This window comes from Somniosus microcephalus, chromosome 5, assembly GCF_052327205.1.
Source record: "Somniosus microcephalus isolate GS21.2 chromosome 5, FLI_Smic_1.0, whole genome shotgun sequence".
Classification (NCBI taxonomy): domain Eukaryota; kingdom Metazoa; phylum Chordata; class Chondrichthyes; order Squaliformes; family Somniosidae; genus Somniosus; species Somniosus microcephalus.
The window spans coordinates 24,238,150-24,255,477 of record NC_140991.1 but is presented as its reverse complement, the minus strand read 5'-3'; the positions used below and the strand labels follow the sequence as shown (position 1 = coordinate 24,255,477).

The 17,328-nt window shown below is 46.9% G+C and overlaps 1 protein-coding gene across 2 annotated transcripts in view; it reads right to left on the bottom strand.

Annotated features, from left to right (window-relative positions):
* Positions 1-17,328, bottom strand: part of LOC147116954 (gap junction gamma-1 protein-like) — a 209,717-nt gene that overhangs the window by 127,565 nt on the left and 64,824 nt on the right. The gene's annotated exons all lie outside the window — the stretch shown is intronic.

Sequence of the window (17,328 nt, the reverse complement as noted above, 5' to 3'; positions counted from 1 at the left end):
AAAACAGCACACAATACTCAAGGTGTGGTCTCACCAAGACCCTGTACAACTGCAGCAAGACATCCTTGCTCCTGTACTCGAATCCTCTCGCTATGAAGGCCAACATACCATTTGCCTTCTTAACCGCCTGCTGCACCTGCATGCTTACCTTCAGCGACTGGTGCACAAGGACACCCAGGTCTCGTTGCACTTCCGCTTTTCCCAATCTATTGCCGTTTGGATAATAATCTGCCTTCCTGTTTTTGCCACCAAAGTGGATAACCTCGCATTTATCCACATTATACTGCATCTGCCCAATCACCCAACCTGTCCAAATCATATTGGAGTTTCTCGGCATCCTCCTCACAGCACTAAAAACCAACCCAGCTTTGTGTCATCTGCAAACTTGGAGATATTACATCTAGTTCCCTCATCTAGATCATTAATATATATTGTGAATAGCTGGGGTCCTAGCACCGATCCCTGCGGTACCCCACTAGTCACTGCCTGCCACTTGGAAAAAGACCCATTTATTCCAACTCTTTGCTTCCTGTCTGCCAACCAGTTCTCTACCCAAGTCAGTACCTTACCCCCAATCCCATGTGCTTTAATTTTGCACGCCAATCTTTTATGCGGGACCTTATCGAAAGCCTGCTGAAAGTCCAAATACACCACATCCACTGGTTCTCCCTTATCTGTTCTACCAGTTACATCCTCAAAAAATTCCAGTAGATTAGTCAAGCATGATTTACCTTTTGTAAATCAATGTTGACTTTGTCCGATCCTGTCACTGTTTTCCAAGTGCTCTGCTATTACATCTTTAATAATGGACTCTAGCATTTTCCCCACTACCGATGTCAGGCTTACCGGTCTATAATTCCCTGTTTTCTCTCCACCACCTTTTTTAAATAGTGGGGTTACATTAGCTACCCTCCAATCCATGGGAACGATTCCAGAGTCTGTGGAATTTTGAAGATGACTAGCAATGCATCTACTATTTCTAGGGCCACTTCCTTAAGTACCCTAGGATGTAGATTATCAGGCCCTGGGGATTTATCAGCCTTCAATGCCATCAATTTCCCTAACACCATTTCCCTACAAATACTGATTTCATTCAATTCCTCCCTCTCATTAGACCCTATGTTCCCGACATCTCTGGGAGGTTATTTATGTCCTCCTTTGTGAAAATAGAACCAAAGTATGTATTTAATTGGTCTGTCATTTCTTTGTTCCCCATTATAAATTCCTCTGATTCTGACTGCAAGGGACCTATGCTTGACTTCACCAATCTTTTTCAATTCACTTATCTATAGAAGCTTTTATGTTCCCTGCAAGCTTACTCTCATATTCTATTTCCCCCCTCTTAATTAATCCCTTTGTCCTCCTTTGCTGAATCCTAAACTGCTCCCAATCCTCAGGTTTGCTGCTTTTTCTGGCCAATTTATATGTCCTCTCCTTGGATCTTATGCTATCCCTAATTTCCCTTGTTAGCCACGGTTGAGTCACCTTTTTTGTTTTATTTTTATGCCAAACAGGGATGAACAAATTCTGTAGTTCATCCATGCGATCTTTAAATGTTTGCAATTGCCTATCCACCGTCAACCCTTTAAGTAATGTTCCCCAATCCATCCTAGCCAACTCGCGGATCTTATCATCATAGTTTCCTTTATTTAAATTCAGGACCCTACTCTCTGAGTCAACTACTTCACGCTCCATTTTAATGAAGAATTCTAACATATTATGATCGCTCTTCCCCAAGGGGCCTCACACAGCAATATTGCTAATTAATCCTTTCTCATTACAGAATACCCAGTCTAAGATGGCCTGATCTCTAGTTGGTTCCTCGACATATTAGTCCAGGAAACCATCCTGTATACACTCTAGGAATTCCTCCTCCACAGTATTGTTACTAATTTGGTTAGCCCAATCTGTATGTAGATTAAAGTCACCCATGATAACTGCTGTGCCCTTATTGCACGTGTCTCTAATTTCCCATTTAATGCCATCCCCAACCTCAGCATTACTGTTTGGGGGTCTGTATACAACTCCCACTAACGTTTTCTGCCCCTTGGTATTTCTCAGCTCTACCCATACAGATTCCACATCATCAGAGCTAATATCCTTCCTTACAGTTGTGTTAATCTCCTCTTTAACCAGCAATGCTACCCCACCTCCTTTTCCTTTTTGCCAGTTCATTCCTGAATATTGAATACCCCTGGATGTTGAATTCCCAGTCTTGGTCACCCTGGAGCCATGCCTCCGTAATTCCAATTAGATCATAACTATTTACATCTATGTGCGCAGCTAATTCATCCTCGCATTAAGACACAAAGCCTTCAGGCTTGTTTTTTTTAAACAATCTTAGTCCTTTTAGAATTATTATTTACTGTAGCCTTGTTTGATTTACGCCATTGACTTCTCTGCCTTCCACTTTTGCTTTTCTCCTTCCTGTCTTTTGTTTCTATCCTTGCTTCCCTTTCTTCTGTCTCCCTGCACAGGTTCCCAACCCCCTGCCATTTTTAGTTTAATAGGGAACAAGGAAATTGCAGAGCAATTAAACAAATACTTTGGTTCTGTCTTCACGAAGAGGACACAAATAACTTCCCAGAAATGCTAGGGAACCAAGGGTCTTGTGAGAAGGAGGAATTAAAGGAAATTAGCGTTAGTAAAAAAATAGTGCTGGAGAAAATAATGGGACTGAAAGCCGATAAATCCCCAGGGCCTGATAATCGGCATCCCAGAGTACTAAAAGAGGTAGCCATGGAAATAGTGGATGCATTGGTTGTCATCTTCCAAAATTCTATAGTTTATGGAACAGTTCCTGCAGATTGGAGGGTGGCAAATGTAACCCCACTATTTAAAAAAGGAGGGAGAGAAAACAGGGAACAACAGACCAGTTAGCCTAACATCAGTAGTAGGGAAAATGCTAGAGTCTATTATAAAGGATTTGCTAACAGGACACGTAAAAAATATCAACAGGATTAGACAAAGTTAACATGGGTTTATGAAAGGGAAATCATGTTTGACAAACCTACTGGAGTTTTTTTTGAGGATGTAACTAGTAGAATAGATAAGGGAGAACCAGTGGATGTGGTGTATTTGGATTTTCAGAAGGCCTTTGATAAAGTCCCACATAAGAGGTTAGTGTGCAAAGTTAAAGCACGTGCGATTCGGGGTAATATAGTGGCATGAATTGAAAATTGGTTAACAGACAGGAAACAGAGAGTAGGAATAAATGGGTCTTTTTCGGGGTGGCAGGTGGTGACTAGTGGGGTACCGCAGGGATCAGTGCTTGGGCCCCAGCTATTCACAATATATATCAATGATTTGGATGAGGGAACCAAATGTAATATTTCCAAGTTTGCTGACGACACGAAACTAGGTGGGATTGTGAGTTGTGAGGAGGATGCAAAGAGGCTTCAAGGCGATTTAGACAAGTTGAGTGAGTGGGCAAATACATGGCAGATGCAGTATAACGTGGATAAATGTGAAGATATCCACTTCGGTAGGAAAAACAGAAAGGCAGAGTATTATTTAAATGGTGATAGATTGGGAAATGTTGATGTACAAAGGGACCTGGGTGTCCTTGTACACCAGTCACTGAAAGCAAACATGCAGGTGCAGCAAGCAGTTAGGAAGGCAAATGGTATGTTGGCCTTCATTGCAAGAGGATTTGAGTGCAGGAGCAAGGATGTCTTACTACAGTTATACAGGGCCTTGGTGAGACCACATCTGGAGTAGTGTGTGCAGTTTTGGTCTCCTTACCCAAGAAAGTATATACTTACCATAGAGAGAGTGCAGCGAAGGTTCACCAGACTGATTCTCGAAGGGCAAAAAGTAGGTGTGACGAAATGTTGCTCAATTTTTTTATTAAAGGCTGAGGTTCGTGTTCAAACTTTTGTTTAGTGTTTTGGACATTATCTCCAGGTTGTGAGAACCAGTTATGTTAATGAATAATTTTTTGTCTTCGATCTATTTTCTTTTCTTTCCAGTTTTGAAGAAGGGTTTTGACCCGAAACGTAAACTCAAATTTCTCTCCACAGATGTTGCCTGACCTGCTGAGTTTTTCCAGCATTTTCTGTTGTTATCTCAGATTTCCAGCATCTGCAGTATTTTGCTATCGTTTTAATGATTTTTTGTGTTTGTTTCTATTAGTTTGTCATGAAGAAATGACACACAGAGTTTGTAAAATAAATACGTTTTTGTATTCAAAATGTACATGTTTGGTCTTTGGACTCATTGCTGCCTTGGCCGGCTTAGGGGTTGCGGGTTGGTTTCATTCATGTGGTTCTCCATGGCAGAAGCCATTTCCTCAGCAGGGGCCTAGAAGCGGCTTGCTATCAGCCGTTGACGGACGGCCCTTGCAGTTTCAACATTATGGGCCTCCCTCCCGCCTTGGTGCTGCTGCTGATCATCCTCCTCCTCTTCCTCCTCCGGTGGTGCTCCAAGGCCTGGTGGCATTGGCTGGGTCCTGAGGATTGCCAGGTTATGTAGCATACAGGCGGGTACTGCAGGGCTCCTCCTGAGTGGTCCAGACAGCGGAACCGTTGCTTGAGCACGCCGATCGTCTGCTCTACGATGTTCCTGGTGGCGAGATGGCTCTCGTTGTACCGCAGCTCAGCAGGGTTACGGTGCGGTGTCATCAGCCAGGTGCACAGTGGATAACCCTTGTCCCCGAGGAGCCAACCACTTGGCTGATGCAATGCCTGGAAAAGTTCTGGCACAGCAGTCTGGCGCAGGATGAATGCATCGTGGCTGCTGCCAGGATAGCGGGCATTGACAGCGAGTATCAGCTGTCCGTGGTCACAGACCAACTGGACGTTTAAGGAGTGGAACCCCTTGTGGTTACGGAAATCCTCTGCATTCTCATGCGGTGCACGCAATGCCACATGCGGCAGTCAATGGCGCCCTGCACCATGGGGAAGCCCGCTATCCTCGCAAAGCCCAATGCGCGTTCATGCTGTTTGGCCCGGGTCATCGGGAAAGAGATGCACTGGCATCTCCTTTTATAGAGGGTGACGTAATAAAACTCACTACGCACTTGGTTCGAGTATAAAGCAAGGCTTTAATCAACTTGTTTCAAAACATGGAGGTCTAGTTGTACTTCACTAGTTCCTGTCTTACAAAATGTCCCTGGGCAAGCTGGGCCCACGCCCGAGTACTTATACTCCTTGGACGGCGCCACCAGCTGGCCGTCCAGCGTTATTTCATGAGGATGAGATTTATAACAGAGGGCATTTGTGACCTGACGGATGCAGCAATGGACCGCGAACTGGGAGATATTGGCGATGTCCCCAGTAGCTGCTTGAAAGGTGCTGGTGGCATAAAAGTTCAGAGCTGCTGTGACCTTCACTGTCACCGACAGAGACGTCCTGGTCCTCAGTAGAGGCTGCAGATCTGGCTGCAGCAGGTGGCAGAGCTCAGTGACTACCTCCTTGCTGAAGTGCAGCCTGCGCAAACACTGCTCCTCAGACAAATTAATGTAGGAGAATTGTTGGCGAAATAGCCTGGGAGGGTAAGGTCTCCCGTACAGAGGCCTGTTGGCCCTCCTCCGTCTGGCCATGATTGCCACTCTCTGCGTCTATGTTGCATCCAAATCTACAGGCGCAGGACGACGCCCCGAATCAGTGCAGCCCCCATAGTCTCTTGGTAATCAAAGTAATGAAGGCCAAAATCCAAAAGTACCTGCAAAGTGATGCTCAGTAGCCTAAACTACTTCACACAGCGTTGACTCTATGCAGAAGTCTCTCGTTCTCTCTCTCAGAATCACTCTCTGTCAGAATGAGTGGTGGAAAAATGTCTACCACAGAAAAAGCCAGGAAGAGGCTGCCTTTAAATAGCGCTCCCCCCCTCCCAGCCCTACACTGAATGGGAAATGTTCCAGTCTACCGGTCGTTGCTAGCGCCAGGCGGAAAGGAGGGGGGTGCCATTCAGGGGCGCCACAAGGGCGTTGCACGCTCGACTAACCTCAAGATCTGCGGGCGCAGGAGATCAGGGCAGTATTGTTTAGCGCCGCCGCAAAATGTCTGGTCAATTTCACGAGCGGCGCAGACATCGCCACGCCCGGGCGCCAGCTGTTTCGCGCCCCATTAGCGCCCTCTTAAGGTGCTAACGGGAGGCGCAAACCAACCAAATTTTTCCCTCATAACCTCCAGATCTGTGTGCAGATTGGGTGATTGTTTCTGTTTATTGATGAAATGCCATCCCTGTGGGAATGTATTAAAATTAGGTGATGGCAAACTGTTGGCATGATGGCATCTGTTATTTCGGCTTAGGCAGCTCCACGTTGCGGGCTCCGTGACACTTGCGTGGTCAGGTTGGTGATCAGAGTGAAAGGAGGCCAGAGAGTCATGTCCATTGTCTATCCTGTGTTAAGAAGGCGCCAAGCACATGTGCCACAATGGGCAACCATTGCAAAGATGGCCAGAATGAGTGCATTCCTTGCAGGACGTGCTTCCATGCGCTGGCGTCTTCTGCCCTGTGCAGCATCAGGTGGGTGAGCAGGAGGTTGGCGCTCCTGCTGCTGAGCTGCCTGGTTCTGCTGCTGCCATGGCTGCTCCTCATTCGAATCTGAGGTCCATGGTGAAAGGAAATAAATGGTTCCCATGCTGCTGGCAAATACCTCCGCTGGGGAAGTGCTCATTCCAAGCAGGGAGAGGGTCTTCCAAGGAGGTCCCACAGTTGAGAGATAGAAGCTGCAGCACCTCCGACTTCAGTAGGCCTGCTAAAGTGCTGAAAGACCCGTGGAACAAAAGTTCTGCCGCCTGCAACTGCTCCCTGATGAAAGTCGTTTTAATGGTGCAGCTGTGAGGAGGCCACCCACTTGTCAACCCGCCAGGATTAGCCGGCGTGGTTTAGGAGGGTCGTGCAACACGCTGAAAAAGTGGTAAAATAACGAAGGCCTGTCAAAATAGGATTATAGAGGCCCTTAACTGCTTTTTAAGGGTCTTAACTACCTCTCCCGACTGATAGAGGCGGGACCGAATCGCACCCATCAAACCCGCCTCCGGCAAAATTGTACGAAGGCGGGTTGGAAACGGGTTCCGAACCCGCCCTCAGTTTTTGCAATTTTGCCAACTGTCCCGCCTCCTCGGGGCTACGAAAATCACCAAGTGGCCAATAATGGGAAAATCGCGAATTTTTGAAAACTATCAGTCGAGGCGGGTTTCAAACCCACCCAAACCGAAACCCGCCTCCAGTGGGAAAATCGCCCCCAACATGTGCAGGACTATGGTAGGGAAGGCAGAGTGATGGGGATGTGATGAGTGGCACAGCAGGATGAGGTTGAGAGTGGCCTGGCAGTAACGTTTCGTGATCTACTGAGATCATTGAAAGGTTTGCGCCACTGCAGCCTGGTCCTCCTGACAACATCCCTGCTTGTGCCCTTCTGTGCAATGTGCAACCAGGCTGCGTTGGTCTCCTGGGGTGGTCTCTCGCATGACTCCCTCCATAAGCATGGGAAGGGAGTCATGCGAGAGCCTGGGTGCAGCCGTGCACCTTTGTGCAGTGCTAGTCAGTGTTTGCAGCACCTCAATGCTGTAGAACACTGACAGCACAACTGTCAAATGAATGTGGCCATGGTCTCTTTAAAGAAACCGGCTGATGACGTGTCATCGAATGACGTCATCAGACCCGCTTCCTTTTAATTGGCCAGCAACCCCACAGGGCGGGTTTAAGAAGCCCTATTAACGGAAATTCCTTTTGGTAGAGCGGCTACAGCTGGGAACGGGACCGGAACCCGCCAACCACCTCTCCTGCCGCGATCCCGCTTCCGCTGGCAAAATCGCAGCCTTAGTGCTTGTACAGTAATATAATGTTAAAATATAAATAACTAAATTAGAATAAAGTATGCATTACATTAGTGATTGACTAATGGATCTCTGGGCAAAAATCTAAACAGGTTCAAACAGAGGCTTAGACAAAGTAGAGCCAAGCGGAGATTTAAGATTTGAGGACTTAGGTAAACTGCTAATGGCATTTAGAGAACTAGCAAAATTAATTCAAACTGATAAAGACCACGAACAAGGGTCAAAGACAAGGACAAGGCATAGATGAGAAAAACAGAGACTATGGCCGCGATTTGCCAGCACTCAGAGGGCGGATTTGGAGGCGGGTCAGGAGTGGAAATCTAAATGATTGACAGCAGATTGGGAACCCGCCACCATCCCGCCTCCACGCAACTTTGCAACGCGTCGGGTCTGCGAGTCCCGATCAGACCCGACACCAAATGGCGGGAGAGGCACTTAAGGCAGTTAACTGCTTGTTAACCACCTACATAATCCCATTTTTACAGGCTCTTCTCATTTTACTACATTTTCAGCATGTTGCACGTCGTGCGACAAACACGCCAGCTGATTGTGCCAGGTTCAGCAACTACTTGAATTCTTGACAGCTGCACCTGCAGCATAAAAGCAGACCTGTAACATGGCTGACTTTCAGATGCCAGAACTTTGTGTTTTGAGGTTTTGGAACACATATTGCAGGTCTATTGAGCTTGTAAGTGTTTTAAGCGGAGATCCATATGCACTGTGACCTCCTTGGAAAGCCCTCTCCCCACATTGACAAAGCGCTTATAACATCTATTCCTCAACTGAGATATATACCAGCGGAATGGGAACCATTTATACCCTCTCATCCTGGTCCTCAGAATCGGAGGAAGAGCAGCCGTGGCAGCAGCAGAACCAGGCACTACAGCAGCAGCAACAACAGGAGTGCCAACCTTCTCCTCACCCACCTGATGCTGCACAGGGCAGAGGGCGTCAGCGCAGGGCTGCGCTGTGCTGCAGGAGATACCCCAACACAGGGTTTACAGGCAGAGGGTGAGCTTCCTCAACATGATGAGCAGCAGTGCCAAAGGAGGCTGAAACTTCCGCGAGAGGTAGTCGCTGACATCTGCACAATGCTGCACCAACACCTGGAGCCCAGAGGAGCGTCTGGACACTCCTTACCAGTGGCCGTCAAAGTCACCACCGCACTCAACTTCTTTGCTTCAGGATCCTTCCAGGGATCAGCAGCAGACATGAGCGGCATCTCCCAATCAGCCACACACTTGCATCACGCAGGTTAGCGATGCCCTCTTTACAAAGTCGCACAATTACATCTACTTCTCCACGGATGAAGCAAGTGTTACCGCACGTGCGGTTGGCTTTGCAAATATGGCAGGCTTCCCAAGGGTGCAGGGCGTCGTAGACTGCACACGTGGCCATTAGGGCACCCCATTATAACCTAGCTGTATTTGTCAACCGAAAAGACTTCCATTCCCTTATCGTCCAGCTGGTGTGTAACCACAAGAAGAATATTATGCATGTTTGCGCCAAATTCCCTGGCAGTTGCCATGATTCGTTCATCCTGTGGCAGTCTACTGTGCCTCAGCTGTTCAATCCGCCAACCTAACTTTCCGGATGGCTACTTGGAGACAAGGGCTATCCCGTGAAGACGTGGCTAATGACACTGATGAGGAGGCCATCAAACGAAGCTGAGGAGCGCTACAATGTGAGCCACATTTCCACCAGAAGCATCATAGAGCAAACCATCGGCTTGCTCAAAATGCGATTCAGATCCCTCGACAGATCTGGTGGAGCCCTACAATACTCACCAGCCAGGGTCACCAGAATCATCGTGGTCTGCTGTGCACTGCACAACACAACATCGCACAGCAGCGTGGCTTACCGCTGCCTGAGGAACAAGTGGCTCAGCGCACAGCCTCCTCTTCCGAGGAGCAGGGGGAAGACCTTGCGGAGGCGCATGTGCCAGTTCCACCAGCGCGCGAGTACATTGCTGGCCTTGAGGCAAGGGATGCACTAATCCATGCCAGATTCGCGCAAGTTTACGCAGCAAACACATATGGCTGGCACATGGAAATGAGTGTCTGGCCGACCTTCTTAACACACCATATAGCATCTGTACAATAAACTGTGGGATCCTATCACTCTCAGCACCATCATTACAGATGAAAGGCGCCCTGACCCCTCACTGTGACACTTCCATTTCTGAGCACACATAGGCCAACTTTTTGAATCTTTGCCATCGCATCTCTTTATTACAACTGAAATAACTATGAGAATCTTCACTTTGTATTAGATCAAAACACACAAGTGACTACCCTTGTGACTATTTGTGTGTTAACTTTCTCTTACGCGTGCTTCTACTGTGGCTTCAGCAGATGTTGAGGCACCTTGCTCACTTCCATGCTGCACCTGCTTCGACGCCTTTGGCGGGCGTCCTCTGGGTTTGGAAGTCTGGGAGGGCTCGGCAACAGTCTGCTCCTCCTGCAGCTACGCAGGGGCTGAGACGGCCATCTCAGTTGGGTAAGGGATATGGGGCTCTGACCGAGGGCTCCGCAGTGGCATGGGAGTGTGAGCGCTTGGAGAGGAGCCCCCACTTGCTTAGTGTTGACCACCAACATCCCTCTCATGGGTCACCCGCACTTCACTGCTACCAAGTAGCTGGAGAGCACCTTGCTGCACATCAGTGGGGCCATGAGGACCCGTCTCTATACTGACAGTCCTCATAACGGGGACGTCCATGTACCTCTGGTTCTTCTCAACAGATGCCCATCTATCCTCCATAGCAGACCATCTATTTAGAAGAGTCACCATGTTCATTTGCGTCTGGCGATTTATGTCCTCCATGGAGGTTGCCATCCTTTCCATGGTGGCACATACATTCGCCATTGAGTGCACCATGGCATTGCTCATGTTTGAGATGGACTCCTCCATTCGCTGCACACTCGCAGTTAGTGGTTGCAAACCCTGTCAGAGACTCCTGCACTTGCTCCTGAAGTTCCAGCACCGCTCTCTTTCTGGATGGCCCCAGAGGCACAGCGTCCACATGCAGCTGAGCAGAGCTAGGAGCGTCCAACTCCCTCCGACAAGGACTCTCCACTGCTGTCCTTGTCTCCACCATCTGCTGATGCTCACTTGTGAGCTGTGATACACCAGGTGACAACACTAATCTATCTCGCGAATGACCCACCGAGGTGCGCGTCTCTGCGCTGGTGCTGGGTGCGCTCAATTCTGCCAACACTGCACCCTCAGAGGTTGCAGCTTCCTCTGAGGAGTCTTCCAGCTCTTCCTCCTGGACAGTGGGGAGAGGGGCTCTCGATGGTCCTGTGGGGGAGTAAAGGCATAGAGTTAGACATGTGATATTAGCATAGCAGGCACATCGATTTGTGCAGATGATCAGAACTCAATCTGTATGAACATCAGGGCCTAGAAATTCAGTTGGGCATGCCAGCCGTTAGCGCCTTAGGAGGAGTAGATCTCGAGCGCTAGGCGCTTAGCGCCCGGGCGCAGCGCGATCTGCGCCTCGCCCCAACTTCAGTACACATTTAGCGCCGGCGCAAAGTCTTAGCGCGCGCCCTGCTGCGCGCGCAGATCATGACGTCATTTCGTCGTGCAACGCCCTTTGTGCGCCCCGAACCAGAACTTCACTCGCGTCGGCCCATTGTGCGCCGGGCAGCCCTAACGACTGTGAAGTGGAACGGTACACAGCCGATGCGGGCCGCTGGGAGCGCAAATTCAAGGGCCCTCCTGTACTAGAAATGGTACGGCTGGCTGGCGGAGGAAGAGGAAGAGGAGGAGGATGATGATGGTGGTGGTGTGCCGGGGACACATAACAAACTGATGGAGAGAAACCCTCCCCAAAACCACAAATACACCAGTGTCGGCCTTTCAAAAAAACAAATCCACCCTCCCCCTTTAAGAGCTCACCGGAGCCAGAGTGTCTGCCGTCAATCAGCAGCTCGCCACACCTGCCCTGTGCCCAACTTCCAGTTTAGCGCCCCGGCCCGCCGGCTTAGCGCCTAAAGAGAGGCGTGCAGCGCCAGTTTTAGCGCTCGAGCAAACTCTTAGGGCGAAGCTAATGAATATCGGAGAAGTGGCCTCGATTTGGCGGCGGGTGCAAACTTTAGCGGCCGCCCGACTTTACCGCCCCAAAAGTGACTACAATGAATTTCTAGGCCACAATCTTTTGCATAAAAACAAATTACATTGACAATTGGTTATCTTCTCTGATTTACCACAGCCTCTCAAATCATACACAATTTACTTATAGCCTCCTTCTCACTAATCGACAGAAGGCTCCTGTAAGAGCCATAAAAGCTTAAGAAAATACTTTAAAATAGTGGTTAAATGGCATAATACAGTTAATTTACCTGACCGACTTATTGTATTAAGAAACCCCCTATGTTCTTGCTCCAGTAGTATAGTCCGAGACACCCCCTTCATTCTTGCCACAATGGAACAGTCCCTAAGCCACACATGGGTGCAGCCATTTTACAGTTTAAACTGCATGTGGTTGAAGGAGGCAGAAGCTGTGAGGTTTGGAGCAGTACAGTTTTTGACCGTGTTCGTTTATACGTGTTTGCTTTGTAATTCCGTTTGTTAAGTGTTATAGTAAACAGTTTAAAAGACAAAGCTACGTTTGGGAACGTTTTATTTCGACACGCGTCTACTCGTTGTTAAAAACCCCACAGCTCAGTGGCTGCCTGTTTGGAAACTAAGCAGCGCCACTACAGCTCCCACTTTATAACTTGGCTTTTACGCAACTTCCAAAGCGAGTCTGTTTATGTCTTGGTGGGAAATACTAACAATTTACATAAATGTACCACTTCCCCTGTAAAAGAAAACATCTCTTGAGTGCTTAGCAAAGCAGAAAATGCTGGCTATTGAGTAGGAAGGAGGAGAATAAGTGTTGATGGGGGGGCGGTGGGGGAGGTGTGTGGGGGGGATGGTGGCAGAAGGCATGATCAAAGAGAGGGGTTTTTAGAAGGCTGTTGCAGGAATGTAGGTAGGAAATTTTGAAGTGGCTTTAGGGGAGAATATCAGAGGGCAGGGACATAGTGACTAAGAACAGCATTCATTGGTAAAATAGAGAAAGCAAGAAATAAACAGTAATCTGGAGTCAGAGGATGGGAGGGTGTGTGCCGGCTGAAAAAGATCACAATTCTATAGAATGGAGCAAGGTTCTGGAAGGAGTTGAAAATGAAGAAGAGGATCTTAAAGTTGGGGGCACAGGGACCCAGCAGAGCTTAGCAAAGACAGAATACTGGGTGTTTGGGACCTTGTGTAGGAGAACATGGGTCACACAGTTCTGAGTGCGTACATATTTTTTAGATTCCATCATATGGTATATATAAATTCCTCACATAAATTCCTCAAATTCATGTAAATCTTTCAGTGACCCAAATGAGTTGGGTTTTTTCCAATTACTGCTGCCATATAATCAGTTCAGGCTAAGTGCTAGTAACATTCAGCTGCGAATGGAAATTGCTTCATTGCCAAAAATAGGTTTATAAACACGAAAATGGTATCATAATGGTCCAACAAGTCCTATCCTTTGTGATTGATCTGAACCTCATCTATCTGCGATCTCACCATTTCCCTTAATATCTCCTGTCTCAAAAAAACAATAGATTGGTATAACAGTTGGGTTATTTAGGCTTAGTATTTTCACTAGGACTTTAGCGAGATGGTAGCACTTCATCACATGTTGGAAGTGGAGCCAGCACTCATCTTGTGGCAGATGATGTGTATAGCAAGGTGACCATCTTAGCAAATATATTCTTGTAGAAAACCGTAATGACTGAATTTTTCCATTTGGAGCTGATGGGTTACTGAACCTCTTGAAAGAAGATTGGGAAGTCCAGTTTCAGCTTGTCACCCTCCACTATTAGTTGTAGACAATTAAGATATTCCTCATTCATTGTAAGGGACACTTCATTTGGATTGATAGAAGGTAATGTAGAATGCGGAAAGGTGTGATTGACAGTCCACGAGTCTGAGGTCAGAATACTGTTGGGTGGTGCAACCTTAGGATAGTTCCACTGATTTGTTGCTTGAATAATGCAAATGCTAGCAATTATCATATGTGCCTTTGCTTATCGATTTGCATATTTATGAGTCAGATGCCCCTCACTGTGGGCCATTAGGATGAAATCAGATTTGATCCGTGCTTTAGGCTGTTGGAAATTTAATTTTGTCCTTTAAAGTCATAGACTATGATTTCTGTTCATGAGAAAGCTTTAGCACTCTTCCATAGCAGGATTGGGGTAGCATTAAGAGTGCAGTTGGTCTCTAGGCTTAGTAGGGAGAGCCAAGTGGATCATCAGATACCATGATTCAATCTATTGAGCAGCATCAAACAAAGATCTGTTGCCACAATTAATTCTTTTCAGCAGCATCAGACTAGAGATACAAATCGATGAAATGAAGAAGTTATCGATTCTTTAGTCGAAGGCATGGGGATTGATACAGAAGGTGAAGTCTGTCAACCTTGGGTTACAGTGCATCCGGATACCCATTGGGCCTAAGTTCATTGTTTTGCTGGGAGGATGCTTTGAGCATTTCCCATGGGGAAGTGTGGGGGTGGGGATATCTGGCCTTGTGGAAAGTGTATCCACCTGTGGCGAGAGGGTGTAGTTAAATTCTCACAATCGTGTTGTTAAACATGACTGAGGTGAACTCCTGGAACATATTGGTTATGAAGTTAAGGGAATCTGCATTTTGGGACTGAATTGCATGATGTGAATATGTAGTACTACTGAACACTTGCTATAATACAGCAGAACTTGGAGATGGTTCTTGTATATGAGAGTGGCTGTTTTGTATTTGGGCAGGGAGGAATGGAAAGCAGAGATGAAGCGGTCTATCCAGTTCTTGTACATATTTATGTGTTCAAATGCACTCTGGTTGGCTTCCTGAGGGGGACAATGTCTTCCTGCTTTTGCCAAAGGAAGGTGAGAACTTTCTTCCACTTGGTGGATCAGTTAATTACCTCAATTTGGGCAATAGACAGGCTTCAACATGATGAATGATGAAGGGAATACTTGAGGTGATCTCACTAAGGCCTCCCGATGAGTGGGGTGTTCAAAGATGTGCAGAGTAAAGGGGCTCTGCATGACACATGGGCCCATATTTTCCGATGCCTACGGGTGTAAATGAGCTGTGTACACACCCGTAGGGACATCGGAAATGTTGGTTTCAGGCATGCAAAGCGCATGCGCTGAAAACCGGCATTTCTGATCTGTCAAGAATCCGCTTGACAGATCGGACGCCTGCCCTGGAGAAGGGCCTCTGCGGGGGGGAGAGTTCCGCTTTCTGCAGAACCTCCGCCTGCTGAAAACCCTTAGAAATCTTACGCCTGGTAAAAGCAGGTGAAGGCCTACTTTTACTAGCAATAAGAGTTTAAAAAAGTAAAAATTTTTTTTACTCATTTATAATTTTAAAAAGGTAAGTTTATTTTTAGCCCCATAAAAAACCTTAATTTTTTTTCAAAAAATAAATTTTTGTTTAAAATATTTAATTTATTGTAATTTTAACTTTTTAAAAACGTGATGGTTTTTAAAAAATGTATTTAATGTTTTACTGTCTTTTTTAAGCAATCCCCATTTATCTGTCAAAAGTATGAAGGGGGATTCCCTTCTTTCATTGGCTCGCCTGGCCCACATGATCCCAGGGACGCTTGCGAACCGCATGAGCCCCTGGGATACGTGGGCTCTGCGCATTTCGACTGTGGAGAGGCCCAGCATCGGAAGTGTCGGGACCTCTGGAGCCCTCGGGTAAGTGCGTAGATTTTTTTTCCGATAGGAGGCATCGGCATGCAGGAAACCTCCTATCAGAAATGACGGGCCATTATGGTAACAAGCCTGAGAGGGATAGTTAACAGATCAGATAATATTTGCTGGCTGATCACTGGTGAATAACTGTTTCATGACTATCAAATTTAATGAGTTTTAGCACTACTTCCAGATGAGAACAATAAAAAGTAAAAGTAAGCTTAGTTTGGAGTGGTTCCCAGCAAAAGGAAATGTTTCAAGAGCAAGATTTTAACCCCACAGGAAATCGCACTGAGGTGATTTACTATGTGCTCAGGATAACCTTACCTTATCATTCTTGTTCTCCACCTTCTTTGCAACTTCCTGAGGTGTTGCATTTGCTTTGCAGGAATATGCTACTTTACGTCATTGTCAGACTTTCAGGTACCACTTATGAGCGACTTCAAAGAAGTAACAAATATTAATCATTTGTGCATGAGCCAATGTCACAAGCGAGTCACTTTACAGAAGAGTCAAAACCTAAAAATAGTATTCAGAGGAATAATTGTGAGAAATGTTCAGCAAATTACCTCCTGGTTTGCAGGAAAGGGAAAGAAGATTTCAGACTGTTTCCTCAAACAAATCTCAACTGAAAATTACACGGAGACAAAAAGCTCCGCAGGGGAGATTTGCAAAAAAAAATCCATAACAATTTCAGGATAATGCCCATTAAATGAGACATGACAGCCAAATATTACGATATTGTATGTGATTTTCTTGCGTACGAACTCCCAACGAATTATCAAAAGGGTGAAACTTTAAAGTATAGTGGAAGCTGGTGTTTCATTGTACTTTCCCACCTTTTCTTCCATATGAACGCATTTATTATGCCCTGGAAAATTTTCCTTACTTTTCTCTACCCCTTAATTCCTCACAAAGCTTTCTCCCCATGCATTCACATTTCTCTCATAACATGGCAGACAATGCAATGTTTACCCCATTTAATTCCCATCTACACTGTCATAGGCTGCGATTTTACCATCGGAAGCAGTTTGGAGTCGGGTTGGCTGTTCGGCAGGTTCCGGTCCTGCTGCCGGTTTCAGCTGCTCTGCATTAACTATTTTCCCTTAACTGGACTTATTAAGTCCGTCGTGCGCATTGCCCGGCCCTGTCGGTGGGTTCGGGTCTGCTGCTCGCTTCTGCTGACATCTTCCATTGAGCTGCATTTAAGGGGTCCATGCAGCTTTGTGGTTTTTCATTCATTTTCTGATGCTTCTCAGTGTGGCAGATAGAGAGATGAGTGGTTCAAGATCAAAGGCCTCTCCAAGATTTGATGATGACTCCCTCCGTGCTCTTGTGGAGGGAGTGAGAGGACGCAAAGAAGTACTGTTCCCCTCAAATGGACGGAGGAAGCCTCCTCAGCAGACCAAGGCAGCCTGGCTGCAAATTGCTGAGGTGGTGAGTGCTAGGTCTTTGTGCTCTCGCACCTGAGTTCAGTGCTGCAAGAGGTTCAATGATCTGCTATGCTCAGCAAATGTGAGTATAACATCACACCTTCAATCTGCTCCCCATCTCCTCTCATCACCCGCACTCTGCATTGTCAACCTACTCCTGCACATCCCAACTTACCCTTACATCCCTTGCACCCTTAACCATCCCTCTCTCTATGTACAGAATCACTCCACCATTCTATGTACCCCTCATACTCGCTCTCCACTTCTCCGATATTCATTAGCTTCGCCCTAAGAGTTTGCTCGAGCACTAAAACTGGCGCTGCACGCCTCTCTTTAGGCGCTAAGCCGGCGGGCCGGGGC